This window comes from Ixodes scapularis, unplaced genomic scaffold (assembly GCF_016920785.2).
Source record: "Ixodes scapularis isolate PalLabHiFi unplaced genomic scaffold, ASM1692078v2 PGA_scaffold5__190_contigs__length_132052651, whole genome shotgun sequence".
In the NCBI taxonomy this organism is placed as follows: Eukaryota; Metazoa; Arthropoda; class Arachnida; order Ixodida; family Ixodidae; genus Ixodes; species Ixodes scapularis.
In genome coordinates, this window is record NW_024609880.1 from 104,474,793 (window position 1) to 104,492,606 (window position 17,814).

Consider the following 17,814-nt stretch of genomic DNA (forward strand, 5'->3'; position numbering starts at 1 on the left):
CAGCCATGACTAAAACGCTTACGTACGAAATACGCGTGACCACCTGCGTTCAAGTTCAAACCCGTGTGTTCTTCCTTAAAGAAGTGCGTTCTTTTGCGTGTTTATTTCTCTCCTATTTTTGAATTCTCATTGTTTTAGTATCGACGGCTATGTGAATTTATTCGCTGAAAAGCATCACCGAGAAAGAGAGAGCCGTATGTATTTTAAAGAGAACGGAAGTAATAAAAAGAAAAAAAGAGATGCTAATGGAGTCAGGGTATTACGAGGACAGCAAAATTTAGGGGACAGGTACAAAATCAGATAGCAGAACCTAAAAGAGATAGCCGCCGACAAAGAGTCCCTCTTTGGTGTGGTTCTTGCGTGCACGAGACAGTGTTCTTGCAGGCAACTGTCCATAATCACAGCGGTTATGACTACAGATGCATCGCGAACCCTGTGTAAATAAGGTTCCGCGCGTTCATGAGATCGGCATGATAACGTCAAACGTCGACTGCCTTCGTATCCTTCTCTAGACAACCTTTACTAAACGGATCCAGACAAATTTGTGCAGTGAGGTTCTTTGGTGAGAGAAGAAGAGTTGGGGACAGTGAACCGGTCCGGTACACTGCCTCGGTCAGAGGCACAAGGTAAACAAAGCTTATCATAGGGCGTAGTTTGAGTCCATCACTGCTCTCCCTCCGCTGATCAAACAAACTGGCGCTTGAGTCAGTTCGATGAACAACGGAGTGCTACTTACAAGATGAGCGTTGTAACATTGTTCAAAGCCAAAAAAAAAAATACTGTTTGTTCTAATATATATATATTTTTTTTTGAAGACGACTCGCCTCGTAGAAAGCTCTACTTGGCTGTCAGAAATATATTGTTTGCGATTTGTTAACTACGTAAACAAATTACAACCAGATATCCAAGTTTTGTTTTGTGAAACGTCGGCTGCCGCTTTAAAAGCTGTACGTTCAACCTACCAGCTTCGCTTCTGTTCGTGTTTTATAGTAAAGGCGATGGCGATAAGCTTCTTCTAGCCGTGAAATATTAAGGACAAATTACAGAGCAATTTCGGAGTAGTAGTACTAAACTTTATTTTGACCGAGATGAGGTTTAGGGAGGAGGGGAGTGGGAGGGAACGTCCTCTTCTTCCTCAGGCGGCGGCCAGGCCCTGGGCTTCGGCAGCGTCTTCGGCCACCTGGACGACCCGGAGTTGGAGATCCGGGTCTAAGCTAAGCAGTGCAGTCTCCGGCCTACCCGCAGCAGAACTTCACCTTCAACGTGCCCGTGTCAACGCGCGCCATCATGCGCCAGGAGTTCAAGCAGGGTCTGGCCATCACCGACGAGATCATGCTGTGGGCCTGAAGCTCACCGAGTAGATGAAGCTGTTCGAGCCTCCCAACTTCTTCGGGAAGAACAAACATTTTAATATCCTCATTCCAACCACGTGACCAAGGAGTACCATTTAGAGTAGTACGGCCTGGCGGAGTCCAAGATCCGCATCCTCTTCTCCGACCTGGAGCGGCACCAGTAAGACAATTTTAATCATCGCTCTTTTGTAGCTATGACGGCGTTTGCAATAATTGTAGAGGATTTCATCGCTCTCAGTAACCGAACTATCTTAAATAACAGAAGTTGAATACGCAAATTCACTTATTCGCACTCTGCTTCAGCGATCTATGCGGTAAAAACACTCGCCCGCCAGATCCCAATATATAATGTCTTGCTCGCCCCGCTCTCAGTCTGCTGGCGGCATTACTATTAATACGAACGGTTCATTTTGCCCTCCGCAACGTGCCTCAGATGTTCTAGGAGTTGTAATATCATAAGAGCAAACAGGTCATGATAAATTGGCTTCCAAAACCATCTGTTACTAATGAGGCCGCCAGTAGCATTGCGGTGAAACCAGCATATATATAGTTGAACCAAATATTGAGTGACGGGCTTAAATTGGCTTATTTAACTAGTTGTCGCCAAAATACAACAAAAATATTACACCCAAGACTCATATACGCTTATTGTACACCTCGTTACCCATAAAATAAAAAATCTAAAAATCTAAAAAAAAAAACTTTTTTTTTCTCTAAAAAATTATTTTGAAGTTTGCATAGTTTCAGTTTTTGTACATATTTGAAGTGAATCAAATATGTCCAATAATTTCGGCGAATAAGAAGCATATACCAATCGAGAGCTTATACAAAATTGCTACGTATCGATATATGTCTTATGACATAGCTCCTTACCGTTCGTTTGATATACCTATCGCACTGTTAGTCGAAATTGCTCTGGGTGGCGCGCTTGCGATTTTTTGCAGAAATAAATAAACATGATCAAAGCGAACAATTTTTTTCTAAAAACAACCCGCATTGCATACGTATGGTGTAAAACGTATTATGACTAAGCGAGAAGTCAATAGTTTGCAAGCACCGTCTAAACCCGAGCAAAAACCGAATCGCGATTTTCCCACATTCTACCCGGCAGCGTTTCATACTTTGTTTGCTTTCGAACTACATATTTCTATTTCTTCTTGTAAGGCAGGTTTGTTCAGCACAGGTAGTGGCACTTCGCATATATTTTTTACAAATAATTTTGAGGACCCACCCCGATAAATGAAACCACCCTAGGAGATTCCCACTAACAGCTTGCGCTATAAAAAAGCTGATTGTGTGAAATTAATGCAGGGACAGGTTCGTTCAGCAGAACGAAAACTGTTGTATTTGCCACGTGCTGTATTTTCTGGAGTGCCCGGTAGACCTGGAAGTTTTGCATGTGACTTCACGCTACTTGAAAGGCGGGAATATTTTAATGTTGGTTTTGGCATCTCCTTCATTTGGCGTTTTTTTTTTAAAGCTGGTTTGAATTTTGAGATAATAAATATTATGCAGAAAAGAGTAAATCCTGGGCGTTTTGAAAATGTAGTTATTTCCGAAGTGTCGTATGTTACAAATATGACATTTTATCGACGCATGTTTTTTCTTACATTTTCTTACTATTTAGTAGCTATTATTGCCGAGCTTGAAAGAAATATTACATTTTATTATGTGCCCTTCAAGAATGCCGCTTAATAATGCATGATATGAAACAAAGCTAAATACACTTGGCGTTTCTTTGTTCAAAAGTGAATACTCGAATCCATTTTAATTACAAATTACTATATGCGTATTTGATAATATAAAAAAAACAATAAAAAACAACGAAAAATATATTGGGTGTTCAACATGCATGAATAGCATAATGTTTAGAAAAGCTAGCATTAAAAAAAGGCAAACGCCTTATTGTTTTTGTGCTATTCGACTGCATTCCTTAGAACAGTGCATACTAAACATTGGTGCGTAATGTACATGATGAATTCAATGTGTCAAGTCATACTGGCTCTTCGGAAGACGTTAAAATAAATCTGATCCTTCTGATCTCTTTGGTGGTATGCGATTGGCAGCACTTTCTACTTTTTCTACCAAACTGTTCTTGCTACTCTTGATATCCCTTGTCAGTGTAGCCCGTTGTATGTTGAGGACGGAAGATAGGGTGCGACCAGATTCGAGCTTAGAGAAAACGCTATGTTTATTCTCTCATGCCGTCGTGCTTATATAAACGAGTAGCGTCGTCTTTTATCGGTGGCGAGGCAGGCCGACGGACAGCCCCAATATCCACCGACAGCAAACGTGTGCCGCTTGCAATAATTTGTTGCAAGGTGGTCGTGCATCTCAGTGAAACGGATATTTCAGAATATGTCAGCACTTAGCTCTTGAACAGCTAGAAAAGGGTATTAACGAATTAAACACTTGCACATCGTCTTAGGGGGCTGATCAGATAAGAATAGTTAAAGGGATGTCATGTGGATCTTTTTGTCTTCAATTAAATTGTTATAATGGAAGAAAAGCATGTCCAGACAAGATGAGGAACCTTTTTGTTTGGCAAGATACTTTCTTGTTTTTGGGAGAAAAAATTGCTTCTGAGAGGTTGAACAAAGACTTTTTCAATTGCGCCAACTTTAAGGGCAATAGGAATAAAAAATGCAACTTTCTGCACGGTGAATTTGTTTTTGTTGAACGCACGCAATCATGCGTACTAGAATTAGTTAAATATGTTTTATTGAAGTTTATGTTTAAAAAAATATGAAAGGACAAACTTGGCCTGTTGCGTAACTCGTTTATATAAAGACATTTCCTGCGAATTTTTAAGACATTTGATAATTAATGTTTGAGCTGAAACTTTTTGACAGAGTATATAGCGCTTTGTTCGCTTTAACAAGATATAGAGTTATTTTATTGATAATATTTCTTGCATTGCGCCTAAAACTTTTATTAAAGAAGCCAGAATTATCTAAATATTGAACGACAATCGAAAGAATTATCTTATTTTTTTTTAAACTTTACTTAATGACCTTCTGAATACCGCTAATTCAAGCTCTGCCCAGAATGACGCTTAGAAGAGTGACGTAGCCGTTTCAATAATCGAGTCACTTTCTCGGCAGCGTGTACTTGGAGGGTACGCAGAAGTCACAAGTGGCAATATGACTGGAACGACTATACGTCACTCTTCTAAGGGTCATTGTGAGCAGGGCTTGCGGCGCGCTTTTTGCACGCAATTTTTAAATCGGCCAAGAAAAAGTGGAAATTTAGCAATTAATATTTTAATATCTAAAAAAGAAACATTACATTTTCTCAATTTCTTTCAATTTATCTTGCTTCTAATTGAAATTTCCGTCACTAGTACACTGGCCACATGACCCCAAAAATCAATCATCAAAAAGTTAATTTTTAGTCAATTACTTAAATTACCGTAACGACTACTACCTCATCTAATGTCCGCGCCAGCGTGATAAACACGTGGCGAGGACGGCACACTTTTAACCTTCACACCATTAAAAATATTTTGGAGTTAAAATGAAATTTCCTGTATACATAACAGATACGCACGGACGATGCAAGAATGTCAAGGTGATCTGTCAATGTTTCTTGACACTTAAAAATACAATATATATAACCACACAAAATTTAGCTTTTACACCAACAGCTTCCGTGGCAGAAGGTCGAGGAGTATTTTTTTACTGCATCGCATATCACGGCTCGATGAAATAAAAGAGCGCGTATCAGAAGGTACGATTCCAGGAAAAGTCAAGACACCAACTTGAGCGAACATGCAGCCTGCCTTAGCATTTGTACTGGTTTGCAGTATTCTTGCAACGCATTCACCCTCGTCGGCTGAAAGTATACACGGTACTAACGGAAAAGCAGGCAAGCTCTTTGAGGTATAGTTTTAGGAACTTAAATAAGATGGGTTTCCGTGACATATCTTTTAAACCAATTACATATACTTGAACCGAGAAAAAACTTGCTAAATTAAAAGCTAGTGATTAATTTCTTTTGTTAACTCACTGTGGTAATTCTTTTGTGTGCAAGACTATGAAGATTACTATACATTTGAACAGTAAAACGAAAAAAAATTTTGAACATTTTGTGTTAGCTGCAGGTTGCATGCCTTTCATTTGCACTAAAGTATTGCCGTTCTATGAAAACGATTTATATAAAATATTTGATGCTTCAGTAATGCCTGTGAAGGGGTTTGTTTTAAGCTTTTTTGAACATATTGGCCATACTCAATACTCGCACCAGAGCCCTTAAATGTTTATACTTAACGCGTAACTAGTGTTGGGAGCAAGTTACGTCTGTTGACTGACTGATCCCAGTTGCTCTCGGGGTTTGTAAAGTCATGTGGTAAGATATACAAGTGAGTATCCCGTTAGATCTTCAACTAACTTTACCAGTACATTAGCGTTTATGAATAATTTATTCCTGAAAACCTGAAAATCAGGCTGCATTTTTCCATGAACTTTCTCCTGCATGTTTTTTTCTCCTTGGCGGTTTTTTATTTTGTGCCATACCACGTCCACTGTACGAACCAGGCAACAAAGGTAATTAGTGTAGAATTATTGCTGTTTGCTCTCTACACTAAATCTATATTTTTGTGTCAATTGGACGGTGTGTCCCTGCTTCTATTTATTAATGTTTGCTGAGTTTATATATGTCAGTTCATTTTAGACTAGAGTGAATTAGTAAATTACAAGTATATGAAAAATAAGGTTTGCCTTTAAACTCTGTATTAAACTAAACTTTGCTTTCGATAACAGCGAATATTTGGCATGCACGACGAAATAATTAGACAAAACGTGACCTGTATAGCCTTGAAGCGTGAAATGAACGCATATAAAAGTATACGTTGTGGTTCTCCTTGGGGCCACGGCCTTTGGGGAGTACCACGTTCGCGGCGAGACGCTCTACCGCGAAGCGGGTTCGTACTCGCGTGGCATGCTGCTCTTTGAGCGCAATCAGAAACCAGTCACGTTGGTAACGGTGATAAACTCTGTTTATTTACAATGAAACAAATAACAAGAACACAGCAGCTATACACCTTTCCAAAAAACACTCGACCCCAGGGGCAACAAACCGTTTTTGAGCCCAGTCACTGAGTTTGAGGCTAGACTCTCACCGGCGTCCCTCCTAACCCTAACCGAGTGGACTGTGATCTCAATAGGCGCAGCCTGTGTAGGCGCAGTTTTAAACGCTGCTGGTGGCTAAATTCTCGTCTTTTCCCGCTTTGTGTTTCATGGTACATGTATTTTTACGAGGACATTGAGAAAGCATTGTGCCACATTTGAAAAAAAAAAAACTATCTTTGTTCGGTACGCGCGTGACAGAACGAATGCGACTTTAATGTATAGTTGTAGTAATTTGTATTTTTCTTACGATAAGTTTTGACGGCGCCACGGGAGTCGCCGCATGTGAAACGACAAAGCGCTTTGCTGTCAAAAATAAATTGCAACAGAAGAGGCCCGAAAGGCATGCATTTTTCAAGCTCACAAATAACATGTTTACCGAGTGACAGGACACGGACATACAATTGAGGAAGTGTTAACATTCGAAAAATATATCGTACGTACCACAAGATGCAGCGTTATCCGAAAAGAATTTATTTGAGAAAGATCTCAAATATCACAGTCACAGTCGACGACTGTCACATCTTGACGATCGGACGGAATCCGAGATGACTTTCGGGGAGAGCTTCCTTTTTTCACAACCGCACCAAGGCAAAGGAATGAACGCGACTGACCGAAGCGCACATGAAGGCACCCTAGACTGACCCCTTTCTCACCCCAACCCGGACAACTATTTTTGGAGATTACTGAGGATTCTACGTGGATTATCTCTGGGAGGGTGGAGAACAATGTTCGAAGAATCGCGTCGAGGGTCGTTCGACGTCCTTCACCTGCTTCGTTTCCCGTGAATGTCGAGGGGAAAAGCTTGAATGGCAGGCACTTACCAGCCTTATTTCTCACAATGGGAGATAGCACAGAAAGGGTGCGCAGCACGCATAAAACAAATTAAGTGGAAACTTTCAAGAGGGGCGAGAAAACGTCGAATGCAATACCGCAAAAGCGTAGTTAGAGAACCGCGCTGAGCGGGCCTTCACAGTCCTAGAGAGTGACAGAACATTTCTAGCTGATAGAGGGCGCGAGAGTCACACCAGCCGCATCATCATCAGCAACATGCCAGCGGCCTAGGAGCGTTTTTTGGAAAGGTGTATAAGCTGGTGAACGCCGTCGGTGTGGAGATCGCCCACGGCCGAACGGTCGTTCACAAAGGTACAAAGGACGGGGTAAACGCTCACCGGTGCACCGGACGGTTCCCCGTTGTCGCCGCCGCCGAATCCCAGGAAGAAGACAGAAGCGAGACTGCTGTCCGCTGGTTTTAAGATAACGGCGGGGGCGAAGTGGCCAATCAAGGAGCGACACGTCGATCTCCTTTGTGCGGGGATTCGTTACGGAAATCGCCCGAAGGGGGGAGAGGAGGAAGCCACTTACAGTGGTAAGCAGCGCCACCTCTCGGTACGCCAGCGCGGCCGCCACGGCGCGCCAAAACGCTGACACGACAGAATGTTGAGGGATCACAATCCCCACAACGTATTATTGATTGTATTTTTTTTTATTTGGAACACTAGAATAGATACTTTGAAGAGCAGCAATGAAAGTGAAGGCAGGAGGCATAAAGAACATATCAGAAAAGTATTGTACAACGCAATGTATTTAAATATTTTAAGAAAAATATATTTCTATCAATGTGCACTCCCGAATTGAGCCTGTAAACGTGTAATGAGTCTGTTCGCAGATGGTTCTTTATTGCACACTACAGCTCCCGATGAAACAAAATGCACACTGCTTGGTGGGGTTCTCAAACGCATTGAAACGTTGCATAGGAACAGTTGCATATGATTGAACCTCATTTAATGTGTTCCCATATGGTTCACAAAAAACACAATAATTTAGCAGATCCTTAGTACTCTTTATGTAGTAAATACTATTAACTGTATGACTAAGGAATAAATTACATTAAATAGTCGGGGGCTTAATATATTCACTGAGAACGGTACACGATCGGTGCTGGTGAAAAACCTAATATATACGACTAGGGAGCAGATCATGCACATATCAGACCAGCACTACAATGCACTATCGCTGTGTGGGATCAGGTTAACCTTCTTCTGATCGATGGACTTCAACGCATTCAGTGTGTCACTGTTCGTTCAGTCCTGGAGAGGTAGGGTCGGCCTCTGAGCACATTCGGAATTAAAAAATGGGCTGGGGTTCGTTCTTTTGAATTAACGCCATAATACTCTTCGCCTTAAGCGTTTAACTTAAGTTATCAAGAAAAAACAAATAAGTGTGTGTCATTTATTGAATTTCTATTCGCTACAGTACCTCTCCTGACAAAAAGGTAATTAAAAATAAAAATAATGTAAAAAGAAAAATTAAATATTGTTTGTATTGGTAATTGTGGAATCAAAACCATTGCTAAAGTAAGCGATATGGCGAGAGATATTGGTTCATTATATTAAGCACTGGGCACCTGCAATGATGTAAAGGTCATCCATCACGTGCTGTGAGTTGTTCAAGCAAAAATGAAATATAGGAATAGGTTAGAAAATTGAAGGAGTACGGAAACAAAATGCCGTCGGCGCGAACTCTCTATTCCTCGCTTCAAAGCCGACCAGCGACTAACGCAATACGTATCGCGCTCATGACGTCAATAGTTCCTGCAGGGCCAATGGTACTGTAGTTCCGAGCGTTGCCATTTGGTGGCGTCAACGCGTGACAGTATCGCCTAGCAGTAATATTCGAGGACTGTACGCCTTATGACCTACACATAGCCTGCCCATAACGACATTCGCGGTCATGCCGGTATTTTATGTGGCACGAGCGTTCGGTTCATCGCGTTAGTTTCACGAAGCAGAAGTAGTTGGTCGAGGAAATCGGTCAGTAGAAATAACCTTCAGCACACAGCAGTGGCGAAATCTGTAAGCTATGTATAGAAGGTATTCACAGGGTGCCATATTCGAGCGCGCTATCCAGAGCGCATACAGGGGAAGGGGAGAAGGGGAGGCGGTAGGCTTCCGGAGTGCGGGCGGGGGGGGGGGGGGGGGGGGGGGGTGGAGGCGTGTGTGGAGTCTGCTGAAATGCGTTACAGCCGAAACGTTGCCCCGGATGTATTTTGTTTCCTAATATTTGCTATGTCACGAAAAACTGACCCTTTGCCTGGTGTATATCAACTTTTTCTTTATAAAAAGTTGACGTTGAAGGGCTTAAGGGGTCGCGGTCGCCTCCCCACCGCCCCCATCCCCGAAATCCGCCCTGCTTCCACCTACCGTCTGCGGAAACCGGCGATCTTGATGGTGTTGAATGCACGTTGCCCCACCAAGTTACATTCAGAACTTCCACAAGCGAGCCATAATGCCGCAAACTGTCGCGGCTTCTTAAAGGGCAACTCCGCTTCATTTTTGATATTTAGAAAACTATGTAGCCCTCTTCAGTATCATATAGGAAGGCACCATGTCAAATATTACGATCTAATTCCGTTTATATGTTTAATAAACTGGCCAGCAAACTTTCAAGCGAGCCAAGTCCTAGCGTGCGGCGCGAGGCGCAATCACCAGCGCAGTCAATGCCACGGAGTTGGAGCAGCCGACATTGAGCCACTACGTCAGAGGCATGACTACGTCACTCTCACGTTTTGCTTGTTTTTACTTCTCAGAGCGAAACTGAACGATGACGACATGAGTTTCTCCTCCCGGTCTTGGCTGACCGGGCGTTCACGTGATCACCGTAACACGGATGCGCTGGTTTGCGCTCCCCTGCGCGCCCTTATCGGTCTATTTCTCCGCTCCCCTTCTCCCCTTCCCCCTCTCCCCCGGGCCATCACCGTCCACGCCATGCGAAGCGACCTGCCCGCGTCCAATAATAAAAAAAAAGAGACCTGCCCGCGTCGCGTGTCCTGTTTCTCGCTCCCTCCCGAACGTCACAAGACCACGTGGTTCGACGTGGCGTGGCCATGACTCTGACGACCCGAGACCAATGTTGCCTGACGCAACCGAAGTTTCGGTTTCGGTATCAGCTGATGTTTAAATTAGTATTACACAAATAATATTTCAGATTTCGCGAATCCGAAGACGTAGAGTTGTTTAGTAGTGCTTTGTGAGTTTGAATCACATGTAAGCCTAAATTTATCGGAATCGGGCGGAGTTGCCCTTTAAGAACACAATATATGGTGGCACTACAACGGAGCTTCAACAGGGCTCCAAAGGAGCAAGGGAGTTTTTCCGCTTTTCTTATGGCAGCCCATACACTCTAGTATAGGCTAGTGTTTCTGGGCTGATGGCACAACATAGACCACATCTAAACACAGAAATACGTGCCAGCATTTCGTTTCCGTACCCCTTTAATATACCGGATGAGTCAAACGAAATAGGCTGACTTCGAAGAAACCGGAAAACTCAGTTTCACATCACACAACATAGAAACTCACAACATATATGAGTTTGGGTGGTGCATATGAGAGGGGGGGGGGTGTAAAAATACCGAACAAAAATATGCAACTTCACTTAGTTTATATTTACAAATAAAATGAGCTTTCCAATGGGTTCAGCCTTTGCCGTGTCAATGTACAAGAGGTTTGTGTGGGTCACTAGAACACTTGAACACAAAAACAAGAAGGGGAGGGAAGAACGACTTTCTCACTTTGCTACTGTTCTTCAAATTTGTCACATAAATTTCATTCATAGGCCTTAACGGGCCTATGAAATCAATGTTTGGCTGGGTTAAATGAATTTGGGTGGTTTCATCTCATCTCAAGCAGGGATTTGGGGTCGAATTTTAAATTTTGACGAAAAACTTATATGGGAGTCTCCGGCAGCCATACGCTTCCTTTTCCCGGCACACTCTGGCGCGGGCATGTAGCGCCATGGGGTGGCTTTCTTTGAAACTGACGCGCCTCAGCCAATGGGAGCCTTGTCCTTCGAAACTGTAATGCGCGCCAGCCAATAGGACCCCTGTCCATCAGAATTCGACTTCACTTGGAGAGGGGAATTCATTTGGCGTTTGGCTTGGCGTTTTGCGCGGCTTCAAAGCTGGGGGCCGTCAGGTTTCGGCTTCACTTAGAGAGGGAAATTTATTTGCCTTTTGGCGCGGCAGCTGATGATGTCGACTCGCTCTATGGCACAGTGAATGATTTCGCAATAAAAACATCGGTAACGGTATGAAATCATGTTGCCGAAGCTCTCTGAGAGCAGGCGCTGTGTCGCAACCCCTTAGTAGCCAGTGTATATTAATTATCTGCTCCGAGAAAATTGGTAGCTGTCAGCAGGTGAAGATTTTTTTCTCATATGCACAAAGTTAAGATACTCGCTCTTGTTCTTTGGCAAGCTATCAAGAGACAGTTTACACCAAGCCTGAAGGCAATAAGATACTATTAAAATTCAATCATTACAAACTGAGCAGTACGTGGAGAAGCTTTCTCTGTACCCTGACCTTTTGATCCCGTCAAGGCTAGTGTAAAACGTCGCGTTGTTTTAGAGTTAATCAGCGTGACATATGCGTACTTACACCATATTTTATACAACGCCATTTTTCCTATTTTTATTTTTGACACAGCATCTGTTTGCCCACACAATTGACCAAATGAACACTGGTACATTGCCTAAACTCTGTGCAAAAGCTAGCCACAGAACACAAATCCTTGACAAGCCAGTAATTGTGTTTATCACTGCACTCAGTACTCAATATAGATTTGATAATTTAGAATAATTTTGATAATTTAAACTTAGAGTTACTTTTGTCATGTACTAAGCGTATGATTATTGTACCATTCCTACTTTGGGCTTACGAACTGAATATCTACAGCTGAGAGCAATTTCCTTGTGTTTTCCAGTCTCATGGTTTTCGTCAAAATAAACAAACCAGCGAACTGAAATTAGACATCTGACCAAAAAACAAATAGTTCATTTGTTTTAATTCTTGGTGTTCTCGATTCTACTAGCTGTAAGGGTAGGCCACTACTCCCTTTGTACGAGAACTGGTGCAGGCGAGGCGCGTTCTACAGAAAGTACGCGCAGGGAGAAACAAGCTGAGGACCAGGGATGTCAGTTTCACGATATACAAAAATATCAGCTATCCAGGCGCCACCACACACGATTTATTGCATTGATGTGCAGGCCTGGAAGACGATCCCATCGCCATCCGTTGGGTCACAAGTGCACTAACCAAGGCCGGCGTTTCACCTTAAGATTTTCAAACTAAATTACTTTGCAAGCCCTACGTGTGAAGCCACCCAGTTAAGATTATGGGTAACATTTAGAATACACAAAAAAAAACCCTTTAAATTTTTAAAAAATTTTCGATTGAAAGATAACGGAATCTACAAAAATACTTTGGATATCTTACATTGTATATTTAGTGCTCAATGTATACTCGTGATTAGTTCAGTCAATTGAGAGGTAATTCGTTAAAAAGCTCCAGTGTCAGTAATTGGTGTGTATTAATCGACGTTTCGCAAACGCAGCTACCTCCGTCAAACGTTTAGTCAATTTTAATGCGGAGAGTCATTTCTGCGGATTAGACATTCATGAACAAGCGTACCTACAAGAGTTTAGGGTTCAGATTTTCTAGATGTGATACTCTCGGAACGTAATTACCACAGTGAAATGAGACAGCCGTTTGCATGTACAGTACAGAAAACCGATATATTAAAACAAACGAAGTACACAGGAGATGCACTTTGGGAAGATACGTAAAATTTACGCGTCTTACAGCGATGGCTCTGAGAAGAGGGAGGAAAGTACAAGATAATTAAAGAAACAAACTCGATAGCTTATTGAGAAACTTATCAGTTCGCTGCCATGATGAGCGCTGGGTGCTTTGGAGACGAGGCGTCAACGATCCGAAGTACAAGGTTGAGGGACGAAGCTGAGGCGGGTGAAGACTGAAGCAGGGTCGGCGTTCGAGGTGTCGTGTTGGGGAAGACGGCGCCGTCATAGCGGAACACAGACACCAGACTTCAGAGGATGAATGGGACTTGAAAGTGCCGAAAACCTGGCTAGGAAGAAGTGAGGAAAAGCTCAGGCCCGTCACCGACGGCCTTCCACTTCCGCGCCATGCTGACTTCGATATGGTCCCGCGTTCTGAGCGCTTCGAACGCTTTTTCTTCTCTCCCCCGTCGCCTTGGGACTCACTCGGCCTCAGTTCATGGAACACGCGTGGCAGGTGCATATTCGCAGCCGCGCCAGACGGATTAGATGCATTCTTCATACAAAGCAGCAATGAAGCCCTTCTCTTGGGTGAGTTCCGAAAACAATGTAGGAGCTTAATGAATTATGTAACAGGCTGAAGATCGTGAACTGCAGCACCAGTGCCTAGGTCGGATATAGTTTTCTTATGAGTCACGTTTTTAGTCCGGCTAGAAGGACACAAACTGAAAACTCTATTCTCTTTATTTTAATGCTATTTTTTTAAGTTAAGCATCTACCACACGTGTCCTTCGTTTGGTCATATTCGGCTGGTGCAGGCTTTTTGCCCATCTTTGTAATAATTTCTTGTTCCTTAGTTTTTGTCTCGCCTCTGGCTTGTTACAAGTGGCTAGACACAGCATATTTTCTGCTTTATTAAACATGTATTTTGTCTTCTGTGACCACTAAATAAAGTTGATTCTTCTTCTATAACTTTATCTCAACAAACGTTTTAAATAGTATGGTATTTGCTACTTTTTAATTGTAAAGCACTAAGGTGCTTTCCGATCTGTAAAGACCAGTCACATTTTTGGGGTCTGAAAATTATTGCATAGGGGCATCCTTGCTAATGTCATATAGTGAGGGGACTTTCAAAATCATGCAGTTTTTCTGGTTTCTACAGCTTCTCAAGGGGCTCAGCAAAGACACCATCATTTACACCACGAAGATCTCACTTAACACACAACTGGAAGTTGATGCGAAGGATAAAGATCAATGCGTTAAAGTTGTTACAATGTTTGCTAACGACACAGTGGCACAATTGTGCACGCGAGATAAAACAAAAGAAGAAATAGGGTAAGTGTTATAGAACACCGAATGAAGGTAAGTAATCTGTCCCGTTCATTTAATAAGTTCAAGATACGGCAATAAAGCGAAGTAATTAAGCTGATATTGGAATATTCGAAATTTTCATTTGTTAAGTTTCAAGTATAAGGTTTATTAGAGGGTTGATATGGTGATACAAAGATGTACGGGCAAGCTTGTCCTGCAGCCAAAGCCAACACCGTTTGCCAACAATTGGTGTCGTTCTTCTCGGTTATTAAAGGGACACCCACACCCCCCAAAATTTATGGATTATTTTTCGACAGGCGATTCATTATGGCGTCAGAAGACTTCCAATAAATATTTTGCTACAGCGTCACATATATTTTTAATAAAGTTAAAAAACATAACTGCTCGAAACATTAAAGCGGCGAAGCAACGATTTTTGTATTTTGCGCAAATACCGCTTAGAACGAATCCCTGACGTTAATGACCTATGAAACATGCATTCGTTCTTCACCCCACGGGATAGAAGTCCCAGAAAAAAATGAAAGGAAAACGAGCAGCGTTCACCCCCTCAACTCGCAGCCAGAACAAGCGGCCACGTGATCTGGAGCCAATTATATGCCGCCAATGTTGATCACAGCCACGCGCTGGGGTTGGCAAGGCACAGGAAACGCGCTGAGTTCCAGACATTGTTGTGGCTCGGCTATTGTCGTCGTTGCAGCGATCAGACACGGGCCACTACCCGAATGATTCTCGAGCTATCGATTATCACGAGCCCAAATCGAGTTTCCACGCCATGCTCGGGTCCAATTTATGAGCCGCATTCAAATATAGTCACTGGGCGGTAGCGGTACCGCCCAGCTACGTCATTAAGTTTTGCGAAGGAGAAATTGAATGAAAATACTCGGTTTTATCCTCGAAATTATGGTACAACAAAGAAGTTTCTTGGTCAGTGGAGTTGCGAGCTAATATCCTTGAGTCCCACTAGTACCAGTAAGCTCGTGTAAAGTGAAAAACATTCCCAATGAATATTGTTGCACCGCCCTTTTAACCGAGAATAGATTGGAAAAGAAAGATGAAATATAGAGGAGGAGGAAGTTGGCAAAAATCATGCAACAGTGCAACTTTTTTTTTTCTAATCAACGTATCTGCGTCTTTTTAGAATCTGCAAAAATGGGTATCATATTTCTTTACTATTTTTAATATTGAGTGTTTGCCTTCAATGACCCACGACTTTGATTATCTTTGGTGGTTGTGTCTAAACCATAGAAAACGGCACTTGACCACGGAGAAGAGAGTGAGCGCGACTCAGACCGGCCAGTTCTCGATCGGCGGTTTTCGGGCGGACAGAAAACGAATTTCGAGCCGCAAATTGAGTTCTGGGTAGTGTGGCTCTCATATGCCATCTACAAATAAAGAAAACGGCAAGCATAAATACCCCGTCAGTATGCAGAAAGATTTAACTATGCAGAAAGAAGTCCCGGGGGAAATTGGCCATTTCTTGTTTTAGACCAGAACTGACTAAAAGGATAGCACCTCAATGTTATTGGCTGCGCCTGCAACGGGTTCTTTTCTCATTATTATTTTCCCTCGTACTTCACTATTTGGATACATATTTCATTAATAATTTATTGTGGTAGGTTTATTTTTTTTTATTTGGCGTTTTTTTTTGTACTGATAATAATGTATGCATTTTAACAATGGCTTTTTATTTTCTGTGACATGTGACGTATACTAATTCAACCCAATACCACATCAGATCTTCGATGCGCTTGTCTTTTTGCGTGCACAGAAGTTAGAAATATTACTTTAGTGATAGCCCCGAGCTATACCCCGCTTCGTCTAATAGAAAATGAAAGTGTTTAGGGGAGTGCGTTAATGCAGGTATGCAAACAAAACCTTTGGGAACACCGTACAAAACGAGAGAAATTTAAGAAAGAGTATGCTTATTTCTCAAAATTACGCTGTAGAAGATTAAAAAATGACGCAACACGCGTAGAACATAACCAACTAGATATCGACAGCCTCTACCTAGGCTTACCAGAGTATGCGCTGCGTGGAAATTCGTAAAAATACTTCTGAAGCAATCAGGTTGCAAGCAGAAAAAGAAATCACGTACGTTTTCCCAACTGAAAAGCCGATATCCGCCCTGACAGGTTATGCACCGCCATGCAAATTCCCCGTGAAGTTGATTGAAGCACCATACACTCATCTCACGTATTCAGCGAGGAGGGAGAGGGGAATCATGCTTTAATTGTCATAGATTCGCAATAGCGAGAAAGCGTTTATGCTTTTCGTCCCTGACAGATTGGGATGAGATAACATTCTTTTTTTTTTTTGAAGAAGCTATTGGGTATTTGAGAAGAACTGCGGAACGATATGTATGTAGACGTTTGAGAACGCGTGGAGTTTAGACGACGAGTCGAAGAAGTTGATGCCGTTGGTCATTCGTGCATTTCGTCTTCCTTAGAGTACTATTGTTATGCGTTTTCTTTCAAACTTAACGATTTGTATAAAATAAGCGGTCTAATCACCCGCGAAGCTCTTAAAGCATGAAACACTTTGTAATGTAAACTTCTAATCACAGAACATTGTCCCCTTCCTCCGTTCTGCCGTCCCTGCATTTCCCCCTGCAAATTTAGCGTGGAAATTGACGTCACGCGAATGTTTCACTGATTAAGATTGCCAGCGGGGATTGGCAAAATACACGCCAATATGTATCGAAATACGCACAAAATACTTCGTCAAAAATGTATTTAATTACAAAGCCAATTACATTTCCAAAAATCATTAAAGTGCAAGATACAAATACAACCAAATGTATTTGGTCTACTCCAAATACTTTTCCAAATACATTCCTCAAAATTTGCGTCAGCGACTTCAGGGCACCTGCAACAGGTTTCTGGGTATCTCATTTTAATTTTGCATCGCACATTTGGGAGTTAGTGTGCGAGACTCTGGTAACGTAATAGAAATATAATAACAAAAAAAAAATGTAATCAGCTTGGTCGTAATAGGTGAAAAATGTACAGAGCTTCAAGCAGCTTTTTTGTCGATTACATTTTGGTATAGACCAACAAAGAACCGAGACGACCAAGACGCGGAGCACTAGCTAGAGAATTTTTTATTGTTGCAACTCGCACCAGTTACGAAAATCTGGCGACAAGCGCATTTACAATGTTCCGAGCAAAAATATAGATGGAAATCAGGCTGGAAAGCATCAAAAGTTTTCACAGGCACTTATTTAGCCAGCCTCCCTGTGAAAGACGATTTCGTAACTATTCTTGCCCTAGACTAGCACCGTAATCACGAAGTCACTAAACGCTTGTGCTTGATTGAGGGACACTGCATTCGGTGCAGAACGTAGTTTTCTTCCTGCTCTGGACGCGTCTTAGGATGAGCGAACTGAGTCGTGACAATAAATTTGAGGGATGCATTTTTTCCCACAAAATT